Source organism: Colobus angolensis, unplaced genomic scaffold, assembly GCF_000951035.1.
Source record: "Colobus angolensis palliatus isolate OR3802 unplaced genomic scaffold, Cang.pa_1.0 Scaffold69, whole genome shotgun sequence".
Lineage (NCBI taxonomy): Eukaryota > Metazoa > Chordata > Mammalia > Primates > Cercopithecidae > Colobus > Colobus angolensis.
Window position 1 is genome coordinate 6,304,060 of NW_012120598.1, and position 19,482 is coordinate 6,323,541.

General features: G+C 34.3%; 1 long non-coding RNA gene across 1 annotated transcript in view; it reads right to left on the bottom strand.

Annotated features, from left to right (window-relative positions):
• LOC105500825 overlaps window positions 1-18,724 on the bottom strand; it is a 153,925-nt gene extending 135,201 nt beyond the window's left edge. Inside the window, exon 1 of the long non-coding RNA XR_001000088.1 lies at window positions 18,601-18,724. This is a non-coding gene — a long non-coding RNA (uncharacterized LOC105500825). The remainder of the gene's footprint in view (window positions 1-18,600) is intronic.
• Between the last annotated feature and the right edge of the window lie 758 nt (window positions 18,725-19,482).

The window sequence follows — 19,482 nt, forward strand, 5'->3', positions numbered from 1 at the left end:
CCTCCCAAAGTGCTGGGATTACAGGCTTGAGCCACCGCGCCCGGCCAATATTTAAATTCTAAAGATTGCTTAAATGCTAAATTGATTTAGAAAGTATAAATATACTGCAGTATTTTTTAATCATTAGAGAATAAGTTGAATATAAGTTAAAAACGTACTCGGAGAATGTGATGGAATCATTTCTTTAAAAAGAAGCAGTACTGTTAATACAAATGGGAAAGAAATTCACTTGAATAGTTTTCCAGCATTCAAAAGTCATCAGAAGTTTTGTGACACAAAGGAGAAAAATTGCTAAAGACTTGTAGATACTGGTATCACTTAGATTTTTTAAAACAAAGTGACTGGTTAGTTCCTACTATTTGCTATTACATTTGATTAAAATTTTATATAATAATTACCTTTTTGTCATTTCTCTATTTTATATTTTTTCCATCCCATGAAGTACCTATGGGAGTTTTAATATGTGGTCAACTATAAATTACTTGCTTTCATAGTAATAGAAATAAGAGATGTATTTTCTACTTCCCAGAATATTGCTTCCCAGAATATTGCTATAATACTGAATTTAAATTGAGCATTCTCTGAATTTTTAAAATGAACTAAAATTTATAAAATTAATGATAGTATAAAATCTTTTAATTAAATGGAAGATAATATGAAGGTAAAGAACTAACTAAATTCGCTGAACTCTAAAGGAAAATGGCTAGTAACCTCCAAATTTTAATAAGGATTTCTGCATATATTACAATGTTTTAATAAGAAAAAGATAATTTCCAAAATGTCTACTCATTCTGAAATAGCCCTGAGCAATAAGAAATTCAATGAAAAATAATAAAATGGGCAAAATAGAGAACAAAACGCTTAGCACGATGTCATTTATGTTGTATAAGTTATTTATATTTTACAAGATGGTGTCATATCTGAAGAAATATACACTGTGATAAACACATTCAATTACATTAAATCTATATAGAGGTGACAAAAATCTGGAATCTCAAAGGAGGATTGTATTAGATTCCTGGGACTGTCATAACTAAGTAGCACATACTGGGTAACTTAAACAATAGAAAAATGCATTGTTTTATTGTTCTGAAGGCTGGAAGTCTGAAATCAAGGTGTAGGTAGGATTAGTACCTTCTGAGAATGGGGAGGGAGAATCTGGTCCAGGCCTTTTCCACATTCTGGTAGCTTCTGGCATTACTTGGCTTGTTATCGTTTTTCTCTGTGTGTCTTCATATTCTTCCCCCTTTTGTGTCTGTCTCTGTGTCCAAGTTTGTCTATTTCAGAAGGACACCAGTGACATTGGGTTGGTTATCTTGATTAGCTGCAAAGATCCTGTTTCCGTAAAAGGTTATATGCACAGGTAAGGGAATACACAGTTCAAGATCTTTTGGGATGACACAATTTAATCTATAACAAGTTTCACTGCAAAAAAATAATTCAAAAATCTATTCAGGGAATAATGTAATAGAGATTATTTAACTCTCTTAGTATATTGTTTTCTGTAGCCAAGTTACATTATATCCTCAGGTTTTAAAATATATCTGTGAGCACAGTATCTGGAATGTGGGAAAGCTGGTCAAAAATGGAGAGGGGATCATGTTCCCAGAAAACAAAACAAGGAGATTTTCTTATATTAAAGCTCAATTGGCTGGATAATGACTTGGATATAAAAAAACTAATAATAATGAAAAAAAGTGATTACTAAGATGCAGCAAAGTTTTAACAACTATAAATGGTTTTATTAAATATGGTTATTGGTTAATCAGTAAAATGTACACCACTCTTTATCTTAAATACCAGACACAGTTCACAGTGTTATTGTGTTAAAAATAGATAAAATTGTGTTGAGTGTTGAAATTTTCCTTTGTATTTTACCTAGTAGATAATATCTAACTATTAGGTAGGTATCTAATATTATCTAAGTATCTGGTATTTCCTAAGTGTTAGCTATGTATCTAGTAGATAATACTTAAATATTATCACTGGAAGAATGTAAACTTCGAAAACTGACCTAAACCACTTCTGAACTATGAGTTCCCAAGCATCATATTTTGAATTTACAAAGAAAATGAGAGGAATTTCCTAACAGTTGCTAGACTAGAATTTAAAATAAACAATAAGCACCACAAATGAAAGGCAAAAAAATTCCTTCTGATGTGAGAGGTGTGTTCACTTAATAAGATCTTGGAAATGACATTTTACATCTTTACTAAAGATAAAATGTTAGCTAAAAAATAATAGAACCATAATGTCATCTGTTATGTAAAATTTAATTAGTCCATTTCATTCTTTACTTTCTTGTTCAATTATTTATATCATATTATCATACATATGTTGCAAATCAGAATGACATATAAATATATATTTGAAAGAACTTGCTAGAGTATAATGTTAACTGAATCAAATGTTTAGACATCTATTTTTGGAATATTTTGAATATTATAAAAACTTGACTTGCATAACTCCAGAGATAATTAAAATCAATTAAATTATAAATATAAACAAATTCTGCTTAATGTAAATAATATATACCTGGTCCTGGTACAATTTTAACTGTTAAGAGGTAAAATTCGCCTGGTGCAGTGGCTCACACCAGTAATCCCAGCACTTTGGGAGGCCGAGGTGGGTGGATCATGAGATTAGGAGTTTCACACCAGCCTCCCCAAGATGGTGAAACCCCATCTCTACTGAAAATAGAAAAGTTAGCCAGGTGCAATGATGGGCACCTGTAATCCCAGCTACTGGAGAAACTGAGGCAGGATAATCAGTTGAACCCGGGAACGGGAGGTTGCAGTGAGCCGAGATTGTGCCGCCTTACTCTAGCCTGGGTGACAGAGCAAGACTCCATCTCAAAAAAAAAAAAAAAGGTAAAATGGACAATTGTGTTGTTCTTTGCTCAGGATCTCTATTTTCTTGAATGAGCATTTCACCTTATTCCAAAATCACGTGAATGGTAGCAACTAAGTTTGTACAGACTTTTGACCATTAACATCTTTTGCTCCAGGTATAGGCACTGAATTTAATTTGCACCAATCAGCATATGAAGCTCTTTATATTGGCTTGGCAATGCTTTTGCAATCCCTGTTCTTTAGCCACAGTTCATTTACTTGTCTTGTAGTAGAGATTCAAGTAATTTAGGCTATTAAAAATCTTCCATAGAAATTTTTTTACTGGAAATAATGATGTCCTTCCATTTCTCTGCAATTGTAATAATCATCATTAATAGATATTGGAAGCTGTCATTTTCTTCACTTTCTAGGACAGTACATACATAATGAGTAAGAATTAAACAATGTGATAAATAAGACAAAAAGAGGGCCTCCGTATCCAAGAGGTCTTTGAAAGTCAGCTTCACGTGTGTACATCCTGAAACTCGGATTTTGAACTATTTGTTTTGTTTTGTGTACCATATTCCTACTTTCAAATAGAGTCTTATTTTCTCTAGGTGTGTTCAAATAAGATTTAGTTTACTTATTTCTGAACAGCACAGAAAGCCCAATGGGGAAGCCAACAGTCTTTCCTAGTGATATTTTAAAGTGTATTTCTCAACTTCTTGGTTATGTCATGAAGACTTGGTTAACTATAAGATTCAGAGAGTGTGACTCTAATGATTTAAAAAATAATTTCTGAGGTTTACAAATACGGTCATTCAATTTCTTTACTAGGGTTTTTATTTAAATACAAATGTTTTACTTCACCTTAAATTTTTATCTGTGATTGATACATTCACTTCTTCCACAGTTTTTGCAGGACTCTAGAGAAATAGGGATGTTGAAAAGATAATCCATTCCTGATGTTTAGGATGTTAGCCTTGATTCATAGTAATGGGCTACACACTGATACCATACTTAGGCTTATATCATTAATAACAGAATAACAGAACAGAAAGGCATAACACTTAGAAAGAATTGCGAGGCAAACTTCGAATGTTTTCAATGGAAGTTTCATAGAAGGATGCCATTAATCTTGAGACTGGAGACTTGATTTGGTAAGTTAAACATGGTTCAAATTCTGTTCCCCAGTCACATAATTTAAAAACACACAGGAGGCCAGGCGCAGTGGCTCACACCTATAATCCCAACACTTTAGGGGGCCAAGGCCGGTGGATCATCTCAGGTCAAGACCAGCCTAACCAACATGGAGAAATCCTGTTTCAACTAAAAATACAAAATTAGCCAGGTATGGTGGCGCATGCCTGTAATCTCAGTGACTCGAGAGGCTGAGGCAGGAGAATCGCTTGAAACGGGGAGGCAGAGGTTGTGGTGAGCCGAGATCGTGCCATTGCACTCCAGTTTGGGCAACAAGAGCGAAAATCCATCTCAAAAAACAAACAACAACAACATGAATTGAATCAGACACTACTTGGAAATGAACATTTAGCAATCAAGCATTGTAGAAACTGATATAAAATCAGAAGTTATTTTATTCATTTAAAATGAAAACAATACTTGTTAAGCTGGGTCAACTTGGGTGCCCTTTGGCCAGTTGGTTCTCTGTTTTGGATTAGAATATATGTGGACACAAATTACAATTAATAAACTAGAGAGCCTATGAGAGAATAATTCGTGTAATTTAGTTTTCTGATGGCGGTGCACAAACTTACTTATGTGCTCAGTCCCACAATAAACTAATATTACCAAAAATAGTAGAAATGACCCACTTGCATTTTCAAGAGTGTTCATACTTAGATAAAAATCTTTACAGTCACCCTAAGGTTAAGTGACATGAACAAGATTACACAGGTGGTTAATTGAGTGAATAGGGATACTAGGATCAGAGACCACCTGTGGTCATTTTCAGCAAAATGAGTTCTCAGTAAGGCCAGAGGTGAAATTTATCCTTGAAGGAGTCTTAAATCTAAGAACATTTTATTACTTTATAGTAATACTTTACTTTGTGTGCATTTCATCCATCATTAAGTTCCAAGTAGCTCTGCAAATAAAAGCACTTTCTTAATTTTCAGCTGAGCTGCAATCATTAGAGCATATTTTTGTAATCTTTAACAAAACTAACATGACTTGATCTATATTTAATTATTTTCTCAAAATGATTATCTTCAAAATACACTGAAAGTAAAAAATGCACAAAGTAACAACCATAAAAATAAAATTATTGATTACTAGTATTCATTCTTAATGGGGGACAATATGACCTCAGTAGATTTTTGGAGGTGGTAAAAAAAAATCTTAAAATTTTTATTATAAAAATACAAAGTAGATAAAATGAACATACAGTACATTTGTGGCATTAAATCTCATTAGCAGAGTTAACTCGGGAAAAAAATCTTAAAAGCTATCTTGGTAGGAAAAAAATTAAAAACACATGCTAAACACTGATCTATACAATTTATTGAAACATTCTTTATGTATTAAAACAAAAGCCAAGTGGCTTTATGAAAGTCAGATGAAATGATTAGCTCTCTTATAGGAAGATCCTTGAAGATTATCTAAATGCAAAAATCTTTTCATTCTTTTTCTTTCTTTACACCCAATGTCCTTTCTCATTTTAGTTTTTGTTTCCTCTCTAGTCAAATCTTCATTTGAAGTCTTCCTGGTCTTGTCAGGATCCCTTTCTTTCACAACGCACCCTTCACAAAATTCATGTGAAATTCGGATACCCTTTGTTAGAAATCTTCTTGTCTGGCATTGTAAGTCCTGGTTCAGAAATATAAAACATTATTTTTTACAAATGCTGTTAAAACAACTCATAACTGTTCTAGAATGTTCATTTTTACTTGTAAGAAACATCATTCCTTTTCAAATATTTATTCTCTAAATAAAAAATATTTATGTTAATATTTCTAAAACAAGATTTTCAGTAGAAAATCTCATGTATGCTAAGATTAGAAATATTTTTATATAAATCTAGTGATTATTTTGAGCTTCATTTCCACCTGGAAAAAGAAAATGTAATCTTAAGCATCTGATATAGTTTGAATGCATTATGTTGGTACAAAAGTAATTGTGTTTTTGTCGTTGAAAGTGATGACAGAAACCACAACTACTTTTGCACCAACTTAATATCTACCAAAAGTTTGTGTTTTGGAAACTTGTTCCCCAGTGCAGGAGGTGGCACCTTTGGGAGGTGGTCAGGTTATGAGTGCTCTACCCTCAGGAATGGATTAGCCCATTTATATATTGATGGATTAAAAGAGTAATAAGTTATCAGGGGAGTAGGTTAGTTAGCACAACAGTGGATCTGTTATAAAAGCCAGTTTTTCTGTCCTGAGCCCTCTCGCCATGTGATATCCTGCCCTGCCTCAAGACTCTGCAGGGAGTCTCCACTGCAAGAAGGCCATCATCAGATGTGGCCCTTCGACCTGGGGTTTTCCAGTCTCCACAACTGTAAGAAATATATTTCTATTCTTTGTAAATTACCCAGCCTCAGGTATTCAGTTACAGCAACATAAAACAAACTGACAGTATCTTTAGGTAAACTCAGATACTCTAGGGAGATTTTTCTTCTCCTCCCCTCTTCAGAGTTGACTTTAAATTGGAGAGTTGATGACATGCTGTGGTGATTATGAAGGGGCTGATTACTTCTGCAAATTGTCTGCTCCTGAGTTATACTATTCACATCTTTTCTTAAGCAATATCATCAGAAATACGGCACATTTGGCATCCAGCGAGAGATTTACATCTTAAATTGATTTATAAATCAGGATCCAAAACTAAAGTCAGTGAATCATCTAGAACACAAAATAGAAGGAGCACTCACTCACACTTGGGTTATCGGAGTACTCCCCTCTGATGTAAATATACGCTTATACTATATTAAGTTGAGGCCTCTCATTTTCATTCTTTTTTTCTCTCTCTCTTTTTTTTTTTTTTTTTTTTTGAGATGGAGTCTTGCTCTTATTGCTCAGGCTGGAGTGCACTGGTGCGATCTCAGTTCATCACAACCTTCGCCTCCTGGGTTCTAGCGATTCTCCTGACTCAGCCTCTCGAGTAGCTGGGACTACAGGCACCTGCCACCACACCCAGGTCAGGCTGGTCTCGAACTCCCGACCTTCGATGATCCGCCCACCTCGGCCTCCCAAAGTGCGGGGATTACAGGTGTGAGCCACCGCACATGGCGAGGCTTCTCATTTTCAAAATTAGAAAAAAAATTAAATCAGGCCTTAATCTCTCTCGTGCTCAGTGAACTATTGATCACTTTAATGACAAAGGTAAGTTCCATTACTTTCTTATGATTTTACTTAAGCTGAACTTTAGTGAATCTCTTCCAAACACACACACACACACACACACACACACACACACACACACAAACTTTCTACTATAATGCAATCGACCCTGGTGGCTTGAAAACATCTGCAAGCTTGCCATCTCTTTAGAAGGAGCTAGAACACATATTTCTAGCCTCACAACAAAAATTCAAACTGTCACCCTAAAATTCTACACTAAGCATAAATAGTTTTCAAAACTAAAGGTGAATGACAGACATTTCCAGACATTTAAAAGCTAGAATAATTCATCAGTAGCAGACCTATATTACAATACAATCTTACATTAAGACAATCAAGGAGAAGCAAATTGTTGTGAGGTTCAAATCTAAATCTATGGGAAAAAACTGATGAGAATCTAAAAGTAACTGCAACAAAAGCAAAAATTGACAATGGGATCTGATTAAACTAAGGAACTTCTGCACAGCAAAATAAACTATTAACAGAGTAAAGAGATAAACTACAGAATGGGAGAAAAATTTTGTAAAATATTCATCTGACAAAGGTCTAATATTCAGCATCTATAAGGAGCTTAAACAAATTTCTGAAAACAAACAACCCCATTAAAATTGGGCAAAGGGCATAAACAGATACTTCTCAAAAGAAGACATACATGTGGCCAACAATCACATGTACAAAAGCTCAGCATCACTGATCATTAGAGAAATGCAAATCGAAACCACAATGAGATAACATCTCACACCAGTCAGAATGGCTGTTATTAAAAAGTCAAAAAATAACAGGCGCTAGAGAGATTGTGGAGAAAAAGAAATGCTTTTACACTGGTGGTGGGAGTGTAAATTAGTTCAACCATTGTGGAAGACAATATGGCAATTCCTCTAAAACCTAGAGACAGAAGTACCATTCAACCCAGTAATCCCATTACTGTGTATATACTCAAAGGATTATGAATTGTTCTATTATAAAGACACATGCACTTGTTTACTCACTGCAGCAATATTCACAAGAGCAAAGACATGGAATCTACCTAAATGCCCATCAATGATAGACTGAACAAAGAGAATGTGGTACACAGACACCATTGAATACTGTGGAGCCATTACAAAAAGCATTAGATCATCTCCTTTGCAGGGACATGGATGGAGCTGGAGGACACTATCCTTAGCAAACTAAGACAGGAACAAAAAATCAAATACCACATGTTCTCATTTATAAGTGGGAAGTGAATGATGAGAACACATGGACATATAGAGGGGAACAATGCATACTGGGAACTATGGGAGGGCAAAGGATGGGAGAAGGGAGAGGATGAGGAAAAACAACTAATGGACACTAGGCTTAATACCAGGGTGATGAAATAATCTGTACAACAAATCCCCATGACACATGTTTACCCATGTAATAAACCTGCACATTCTGCACATGTGCCCCTGAACTTAAAAGTTAAAGAGAGAATCAAAAGCAGTAAATATGTGGGCAAATATAAAATATGTATTCTGTTTGGACTCTCCCTGGCCAGAGATCAGAGGACCAAAACTAAAGAATCACCATCTTGGCACTATAATTAACCATGACAGGCAGTAAGAAATAGAGTTGCTATTAACATTATGGGCCCAGGCAGGAATGTCTTTTGGACTCAAATGGTCCTGTTGCATTACTCTTTTTACTCTCTCTCTCTCTCTGTGTCATAATTGTGAATGTGAATGGATATATGCAGTAACCTTTCTAAGAAATGCATAGTTAACAGGGCTCTGATGTCTCTGGAATGGGAATTTTTACCACACCACAAGCCAAATACTATGAGTAGCAGGTGTAGTTTTGTAGGAAAATGATCATTATCAATCTTGAAGTTATCTTCATTGATAAGAGCTGTAGTTAATTCCACTAACCTCTATCTTACATTTGTTTCCTACCAGCCTCAGAGAAAAAGGACCACAGGAATCTTGGACCTCACCTATATTTGAAAAAGAAGTTTTATGATGTGCAAATTATGGATGGTGAGAGTAATTTGTACAGTTCAAATAACTGTTCACAAATGAACATACTAATTCACAAAAGAACATGTAAGGAGTGTAGCTAGCTGGCAGTCTTCAGTTCTTACAGACTTCTGGATCAGACACATCTTTCTAACTGAGGCCACACTCCTTCAAGGAAGCCCCAGCCAATGATTGAGCTGGTATTGGGTCTGCCCATTACTTTTCAACATGGGACTCCTCTAATAGGCAGTCTTTGCTCTGGAACTCCATGTTGTACTTCTGCACTGTGGTCTGAGTCTCTCTTTGCGTTTTCTTCTTTTCTTTCTTTCCTTACATGTATCATATATGCATTGCAGTCGAAGAATTTCTTTCTCCAACTCCAATTTGTCCTCATTTTATCTTTCACAGGTATTAACCCCTAATAAGCCTCTTGGACACCTTGCTCAATCCCAGCATTTACTACTCATAGAATTAATTACATATATCCAAAAAGTCAATAATTCATTCATTATCTGCAAATGTAGACTTTTAAATATATAGGTTGAACAACTATCCCATTAATTTGATGAATGTAAAACATAATTATAGCTGATTGAAACTTTAAACAGTTTGTTGTTGTTGTTGTTGCTTTGTTTTGCTTTTTTTCTAGTGGATGCATACAAATTGTTTTGTTTCAATTATTTGGACCATTTTCTTCTGTTACCTTTTAACATTACATATGAAGGAATTTAACCAATTCCAAAAGTGAACCTTTTAAATAAAGTCCTATTATGGACTTTAAACTTGGTTCTTAAAATATGATCATAGGGTATGTAAATAAATACCTTAATAATACTACCCTTACCCAAAGGAAAAGGGTAGTAACAATACAATAGTTAATTGAACTTTTTTTTTTTTTTTCAAATGTGCTATTTACTGTAACATCCTTTTTGCTTGGATTCTAAATGATCCATTCTTGGATATTTTTACTGGTATCTTCCTTTCTGTCTTATCTTTGTCTGTCTATTTATCTTTTAGATGCTGATACTTTAAAGTGTAAGTATTAAAGGGGACTTTCCATTATATCCTCAATTCTGTTATATATTACTACAGAGGATTTATTCTGCCTCCTGCTAATTGCTCATATATTATGATTATTTGCTCATCCACAAGTTTCATAATAATATGTATCTCAACAAGGACTATCACTTTAAAATTTAAATTTATTTCTTAAATCTATGTATTTACATTAATGACTTTAAGCTTCTGTATTTGTTTTAAAACATCTGTATGTATTTTTTAATTTTTTTTAAGGGGTGGAGTCTCATATTGTTGTCCAGGCTGATCACAAACTTCTAGGCTCAAGCAATCCTCCAGCGTCAGCCTCCCAAAGTGCTGGAGTTACAGGCATGAGCCATTGTGCCTAACCATAGAATATTTGTATGTTTTTGTTATGAAAGATTAGGGTGACTATAAATAAATAAATTGTGTGGTTGTAGTTCAAGTTAGTGTTACTGATTGTGGTAAGCAGAGTTCTGAAGATTCCCATTTTCAGGTAATTAATCCAAACACAAATCTCAGTACTGCTGTCAGGGGACTTTGCAGATGTAACTAAAGTGATTAATCAGCTCCCCTGAAAATAATGACATTATTCTGAATTATTCAGACGTGTTCAACATAATCACAGAAGCCATAAAAGACAGATAATTTTTCTTTGGTTAGGGGCTGAGAAATGTGTCAGAAGATGAAGTCAGAAGACAAGAGGAAGAAAGGAAGGTGAGAGAGTTTTGAAGTGTTAGGAGGTGGGAGGTCTCTGTAGGCTAAGATTGACCGCTGGCCATTAAGGAAACGGGGACTGCAGTTTTACAACCACTGGGCACTGGATTTGAGCAACAATTTGAATGAGCATAGGAGCCAGTTCTTCCAAGAGTCTCCTGACAAAGAGCCAAGTCAGCCAACAGCTTGATTTTGCCCTTGTGAAACCGAGACCAAAGAAACCAGCTGAGCCAGCTTGGATGTTTGGCCTATAGAACTGAGAGATAATAAATCTACATTCTTTAAAATTACTACATTTGTAGCAACCTGTTATAAGAGAAAGAGGAAACTTGCAAACTGATAGAGGATTTTTTCTTAGATTTTATATTGTAAATTTGCATAGAATATGAATACCAAACCTTTATAATATCAGATTGGTGGAAAAGTAATTACGGTTTTTGCAATGAAAAGTAATAGCGAAAATCATAATTACTTTTGCACCAACCTAATAGAATACCCAGGTTCAGTCTGAAGTTTCCACTGGGCTTCAAAGACATTTTCTATTCTTTCTTCTCTTTCTGTGGTAACCATGGGGGTCACATGCTGGAAACAGTGGCATCAAAGAGGTAAGGAGACTGTAAAACCAGGTTATTACTTCAGGGATTGCCACTCATGTGAAATATACAATCTTCGTTGAAGTGTGCCATGAATGAGAAATAAAACACATAGTGTTAAACCACTGAGATGTTTTTGTTCTCTTGTGTATGTGTGTGGGATGGATATAGAGAAAATCATATAAGCAACATGTTTCATTATTCTGCTTCTGAGACGCTGGGAGGCACTTCATCCCTCCTAAGGAGCTCAGTGAATGCATTTGATGAGAAGAGTATGCAAAGAAAGTTTTGACTTACAGTAATTTTGACTTATTTTCAGATGATGGAAATATATATGAGACAGTTAACCAGAAGCAGGCATCACTGTTTTTTTCAGTATTGATATTAAGTATTGTATTAGTCCATTTTCATGCCACTGATACAGGCATACCTGAGACTGGGTAATTTATAAAGATAAAGAGGTTTAATGGGCTCACACTTCCATGTGGCTGAGGAGGCCTCACAGTCATGGCAGAAGGCAAAAGGCGCATCTTACATGGTGGCAGCCAAGACAGAATGAGAACCAAATGAATGGGGAAACTCCTTATAAAACCATGAGATCCCGTGAGACTTACTTACTATCATGAGAACAGTTTCATGGACACTGCCCCCATCATTCAATTATTTCCCACCAGGTCCCTCCCACAACCTGTGGGAATTATGGGAGCTAAAATACAAGATGAGATTTGGGTGGCGACACAGCCAAACGATATCAAGTATTTTTGTTTGTTGGTTGGTTTTTTGAGATGGAGTGTTGGTCTCTCTCCCAGGCTGGAGTACAATGGTGCAAGCTCAGCTCACTGTAACCTCCACCTCCCAGGTTCATGCGGTTCTCCTGCCTCAGCCTCCCTAGTAGCTGGGATTACAGGCGTGCACCACCATGCTTGGCTAATTTTTGTATTTTTAGTAGAGATGGGGTTTCACCATGTTGGCCAGGCTGGTCTTGAACTCCTGACCTCATGTGATCTGCCCGCCTCGGGCTCTAAAAGTGCTGGAATTACAGGCATGAGCCACTACGCCTGGCCCGTATCAAATATTAATATGAGTTTCTCCTGGATCCTACAATCTCATCAGGTATAAAATTAAATATGCTAGTGCAAGATCTTTGCCTTTCCATGTATTCTCCTTGATATGCAGAACTAGGGGTTGATAATGGTCACAACCTGAGCAATATTAACACCTATTATGATTGGAAAACCATGCAGCCATAAAAAAAAAATGAGATCGTGTCTTTTGAGGGATCATGGATGGAGCTGGAGGCTATTATCCTTAGCAAACTAATTCAGGAAGAGAAAACCAAATACCACATGTTCTCACTTATAAGTTGGAGCTAAATGATAAGAACTTAAGAACACAAAGAAGGAAACAACAGAAACTGGGGTGTATTTGACGGTGGTGGGTGGGAGGAGGGAGAGGCACAGAAACGATACCTATTGGGTACTGGGCTTACTACCTGGGTGATGCAACAATATGTACAGCAAACCCCTGTGACAAGTGTTTACCTATGTAACAAACATTCACATGTACCCCTAAACTTAAAACAAAAGTTAAAAAAAAAAAAGAAACGCAATGCTTGTAAGAAATATATCTGAGGACAGAAATCAAAGGGATCAATGCTTGGAGATGGCACTAAGCATGTGGAGTTAGCCTAAAATTGGAAGGTTACTAGAGGTCCTTTGAACTAGGGTATGACCCGGTGAAGATGATTTTATCAACAGTGTGAGAGATGAATGTGAGGGACCTGACACTGGAAATAGAAACTGACCCATAGTGAGCCAGCAGTGTTGGAGAGAAGGAGACAGATGTGAGAACTATTTTAGAAACAGGATGTGGCAAATTGTAGAAGTATGGAGTGTTGCAGGAAATAAGGAAAGGGGAGTCTACAGAAACTAACAGTTCCTGTCTTTGATGTTTTGATGATTTGTATAACCATAATCTTACTGAGTGTTCAAGAGGAAAAAATATTTCCTATGCATTTTTTAATTTTTATTTTTGTAGATAGGGTCACGCTCTGTCATCCAAGCTACAGTGCAGTGACATAATAGCTCACTGTAACCTGGAACTCCTGGGCTTAAGCAAGCCTCTCACCTCAGCTTCTTGAGTAGCTAGGATAACAGGTGCGCCACGATGCCCAGCTGATTTTATTATTTATTTATTTATTTATTTATTTTTGATAAGGACAGTATCTCACTATATTTCTCAGGCTTATCTCGAACTCTTGGCCTCAAGCAATCTTCCCATTTTGGCCTCTTGATGTTCTGGGATTACATGCATGAGCCACCACATATGTTTTATGCATATATTTTTCTCTGCATTTCTTCAAAGGTGGTTTCATGTTCATAATCTAAATCTTAGTAGAGATGAATGGAATTGCTATCATGTATTACCTAATACAACAGCTCATTCGGTTATTGTTCTAATTATGTGAATGAACAGGTTAATGTACTGTAAAATCCCAGTCTATAGAGAAAAGCATCACCAGGTCTGAGATCCAAATAGGATTTTTAGAGTGGTTTTACCTGTGGCTTTTAAATTAAAAACCTAATGTGCTTTCACCTTCAATTAAGCACAATTCCCAAGTATAATTGACCATAGTAATATAACTAGTAATTTGAGGACACTCAACATGCACATGCTGTACACACTTAAAAATAAGTTTAGCTTATTTCATGGAGCTTTAGGCCTAGGAATCACTTCATGAAAAATCTAATTTAAACCTTTCTCTGTAAGGAGGAGAAAACCGCAGTTGCTCAGCAAGCGTAAGGTACATCCAAAGGAAAAACCAGGCCTAACTCTTGCATGAAACAAAGCCAGGCCAAAGCATTCTCTATTTGTCATTGTTTCCAGAATTCATGTTTATTAACTAGAATTAACATTCCCATCTATCTCCTTCCTCCCTACTCACTGTCCACCAATCAATTAATAACTTTTTTTCATTCTCCTATCTGGCTTCCAGGTATTAGTGGCTCAGATAGGATACATCACCAGTGCATTTTTAAAATGAGAAGGTTTCAGGCACAAAACAGTGCCAGTTCCATTTAGAAAACATAGGTATTGGTGAGATAGAAAAAGACAGGGTTAGAAAACATAGGTATTGGAGAGATAGAAAGAGACAGAGGGAAGGAGAAAGAGAATCTTGTCACTAATTTAATTCCATGAAAGAAAAACCTTAGATGTGCTTTTTCTGAAGGAAAAAAATGGGAGGTAAAAATGTGGTTATATTTAACCACACCGGATTTTTATACACTTTAAAACCATTCCAAATAACTATTTTTTGTTGTTTGTTTTATTCATTCTCTCCATTGTGTGCTTTGTTTTTTCCTGTTTCTTTACTTCGCTTTCATCATTGTCATATCCTTCTTTCTGCATTCTACAGGTCAATTTTTTTAATCCTAACTTACTGAGATAGATGGGATAGATTAATTTTCTCATTTATGCTACGTAGATATTACTGGTCATTACTGCTATGTATTTTTGTCTTTATACTGCTTTTGTGCATTCTTCAAGTCATCACCTGTATTACTTTGGTATAATTCAGTTAAAGATATTTTCTAATTCTATTGTGAATTTATAGGTAATGGACTGTTTAGTCTTTGATTTCCAAGTTTGTAAGGACAATCTAGTTATCTTTTATTACTGATTTATCAATTAACTTATGAACAAAAACCATACATTGACATTTTGAAATTTGTTACTATTTTATTATTTTATTAGCTATTAAGAAATGTTTTGCTGAAATTGTAGATTTGTCTATTTCCCCTTGGTTTTCTGTAAATTGGTGAGTCTGCATTTTAAAATAGTATTATTAACTTCTTATATATTTCTTACAACCTTTTAGGAATTGATTTTATTATCAATATTAAACATTTCATTCATCTCTAGCAATGTATTTTATTCTTAAAATTAGTTCATCTGGCATTAATATAGGTTAATGTTTCATTGGAATATTCTTTTACATTGTTTTTATTTGCAAATTTCCTGTGGTTATGATTAAGTGTTTCTCTTCTAAATAACTTAGTTTTTTTTTTTCCATTTTGAAAGTATTTTTCATTGGCCAATTAACGTAATTATATATATGTGTGTGTATATATACATGTATATTTATGCATATATGTATATAACATAATTGTATATAAATATAAGTGCTTTCTATTTGTTTCTCTAATGATATATTTTTTCTCTCTTTGATTTCCTTATTCTGTATCTTTTTTTGTTTTTTCTGCTTCTATTCTATTTGTTTCTATGTTATACACAGTATTTTATTACCGTTTAATAGTAATGGTTCCATGAGGAACTTCAACACATTAAAGTATCTCAGACTTATAAGAGTCTTACATTGCTGACTACTTTTTGTTCTTCTCTAAACAATGAACTGCCCTTTTAGTCTCCTTTTCCTCCTCCACAAGAATATCCTATTACTTTGCTGTGCCTTAATTAGGTCTATGTTATAAATTTTAAATAATATTGCTCTTTTGGTTTATATAGTCAAAATTTATTTAAACATAGAATATTTATCTTTAACTTTTCACCTGCCTGAACAGTACATTCTAGTATTTCCTTCAGTATAATTATGCTGGTTACTAATTTTCTCTCCCTCCTTCTCCTTCTTATCCTCTCTCTCTGTTCTCTTCCCTCTCTCTTTTGGCTTTCAAATGTATACATTTTACCTTGATTACAAAAGGGTATTATTATAGGTAGTTTTTTTTTTATTACATGGAAGACTCCATTCAGTATACAGCATTTACAGCATTAGAATTTTTTATCTTTTTGTTTCTGGCTTTTAAAATATCTCCTATTTGCCTTTGCTTTCTGCAGAAATAACTGGTAGATTTACATATTTCATGCTGCTTAGAGTTTTGTGGATTTCTTATATTTTTATTGTTTTCATTTATTTCATTAGTATAGAAGCATTCTGAACCTTTATCTATTCATTAACTATAAATTATTCTACATCCTGTATTTTTCTTCTGGTAATCCAGACATTAGATTTCTCTTACTATCCCCTGTATCTTTGATTTGTCAAAAATATACACTTATTTTTCACAACATGATAACTGCAGTCTGTTCCATTTGCCTGAAATTATCCCCACAAGCATTTTGTGCAGATAACTGATTCAAAAGTTCAAAAATCAGTTTAAATATCACTGCTTTAGAAAAATGTCTGCCTATTACGCCTGTTGACTTATTCCAAAACACTATTTTCTCCATTTCCTCATTTACTATTTTTGTGTGTTTTTGCTCACTTTTAAACCTGAATAAACTCTACAACTCCAAGGAGCTTATTGGTTTAATTTATGATAGCTATACCATCTATAAAATTGCAGACCAAATTTACTTAATAAATATCACTTAAATTAATAAATAAAAGCATGATATAATAGTTATAACTGCATCATAAGATTGTTAGAATTACATAAAATAATGCTCATATCTTATTAGTACCATGCATGGCCTCAAGTAAGGTTTCATTTTGACCATCACCATTATCATATTACTTATACACACAGTAAGATAAAATACTATTCAATGAACTTGGGATCACAACCAAATTAATCTTCTAACTTTGGTGTTCTGTGATATTTTTAGAAATGAATATCACTAACATGTGAATTCCAATCTCATATCTATTTAAGAAGATGACACACAGAACTGCAACTGCTTTATCAAGTTCTATCTCTACACTGCCATGAGCTTTTACTTTCCACTTGTATGATATTCTACGGTCAGCTCAATCACCTATTCCCTTGTTTTCCTTCTTTTTCTATTAGAACATTATGATTCTTAAGTTTGATTTCTATGGCATAATTTTAATCGTAATTTTTGAAATAACAATAATAAACTTAGAAATCTTAAAATTTCATTTTAACTCAGAGTCCATAAAGAAATTACCTTCTCATATACACTGAAAATGTTATACAGCAAAATTTAAATTGGTATTAAATTAATATTGTTTTAACTTTACTATCTTCCAGGGAATAAAGAGTTTGAGTACAATAAAGATGCAAGGAAAGCCCATACTTCTTAGCTCTGTGAGTTATTAATGGGTCCAAATAGAAGCAATGAACACATCATATTGAAACAAATCAGTTGGTAATGGGATTTATCAGTTCAGTAGGCATTTGAAGCCCGTTTTGTGTTAATGAAATATCTTAAATTCTAAAAATTGTAATTTGTAGCAGTATTTGTAATTACTATATTATGATCATGCTATATCCATTTCCAAATTTCTTATCAACAGCTATTTTGTACCTTAAATGGTTAGTGATATGTCAAATTAGATCTCTGACAATTTTATTATGTTTACCCACTATAATCACCACATCATTTTTATGCTAAGAAGACAGTGATGGGAAATTCCATTTACGACAATTTGTACATTTTCATGTGATACCCTGGGCATCACATGCAGAGAACAATGATATATGCATTCACCTTAGTGTGAGTGACCATGTGAATTGACTTTTCATGTGTGTAATACATGTACATTACATGTTATTGAAATCTAAGATAATGTTATTTTAATAGAATAGTTGAAAAGTAATGCTGTATTCATAAGCAACTACTTGACTTTCTACATATATATGTAGAAAATGCCCTCAACTCAGGAAATCACATTAAAATAAACTGAAACAATTTTTCTCATTTCAGTGGTCCATTTTGTGAACCAGATTTCAGGGAGAACAAAATAATTGAAACCTGTTGTTTCAATAACTCTTCCAACAAACTTAATGAAATCAATCCGTTGTATATCCAGACACAAACTGTCAGACTAAAAACTATAATCTGATGTAACTGAAGCCTATTCTATTTGCCAAGTGTTTAAAAGCTATTTCCATATATCTCTTCCCCAAATTTTTATGAGGTGTCTGAAAGGACACGTTACTTTTTTAAATATTTTTCTGGGCTCTGGATATGGCCAATTTTAAAAATAATGTGTTTGTTTTAGTTTTACTTTAAAGTGTTGTAAGATGCTAACCTCAGAGCTCAACCAACAGACCAGAATAATAGTAAAAACAAAACAAAACAAAACAAAAAAAAAAACTCTCACCTCTTTATATTCAAAGCTTTTGAAATCCTTGATCCTCAATGTCAGCTTATGCAGCTTCTCAAAAGAGTTTCTCATGTTCTTCCTGCCCTTAACCTCCCAAATTGGGAAGGACATAGCTGTGAACTGGTAAGTTCATTTTCCATTCATCTAAACCCACAGTCACTTCCTGTATCTATGACTTCCTTCGGGCGTCTTTCTCTGGGGCTCTTGCTCTCAGACTCGCCCTTTTGCTTTGAGGACTGTATTTACTTCTTTTAAGGAGTTATTTACTATTGCCCCCAATATACTCATTTCTCCTAAGAACTTAGCTTTTTGAGGATTTTCAGTTTTTTCCTGATTGCCCATTTGTAGATCTATTTCTGTACATTAATAAGATGCATAATTTGTGCATCTCTGAAAGTGAGATTTTTTTTGTAGGTACCCAGGAATGTGGCATTTGCTTACTCATTAAATACTCCAGTTGGTATTTCTAGTGACGGTATTCCCAGGGGTTATTCTAAAACACTTAAAAAAATGCCTCATTACATCTGACCATTAAAGGGAGCTTTTCCATGCCGAATACTTTCTGACTTTTGCCAACTTTAATCCATCAGATATTGGGAGAGTTCAATAATTCTTTAAATTTTAATTAAAGTATGCTTTACTGAAGTATAGTGTTTCTAACTTTAGAAGAAACCAGAGTACAATGTTTCCCTACAAATGTTTTACTTGGCCGTCTTTATGAAAATTGCAATATAACATAGTCAAGATCTCTGAGCATTAAAAGTTTTAGGTAAAATAAGAGTCCTTTTCTATTGCTAAATCTTGGTCACAAACATGAAGTGTAATAAGTAATCTTTGCCAATATTGTCCTTTTAAATTCTGATTCTCTTTTTCATGAAT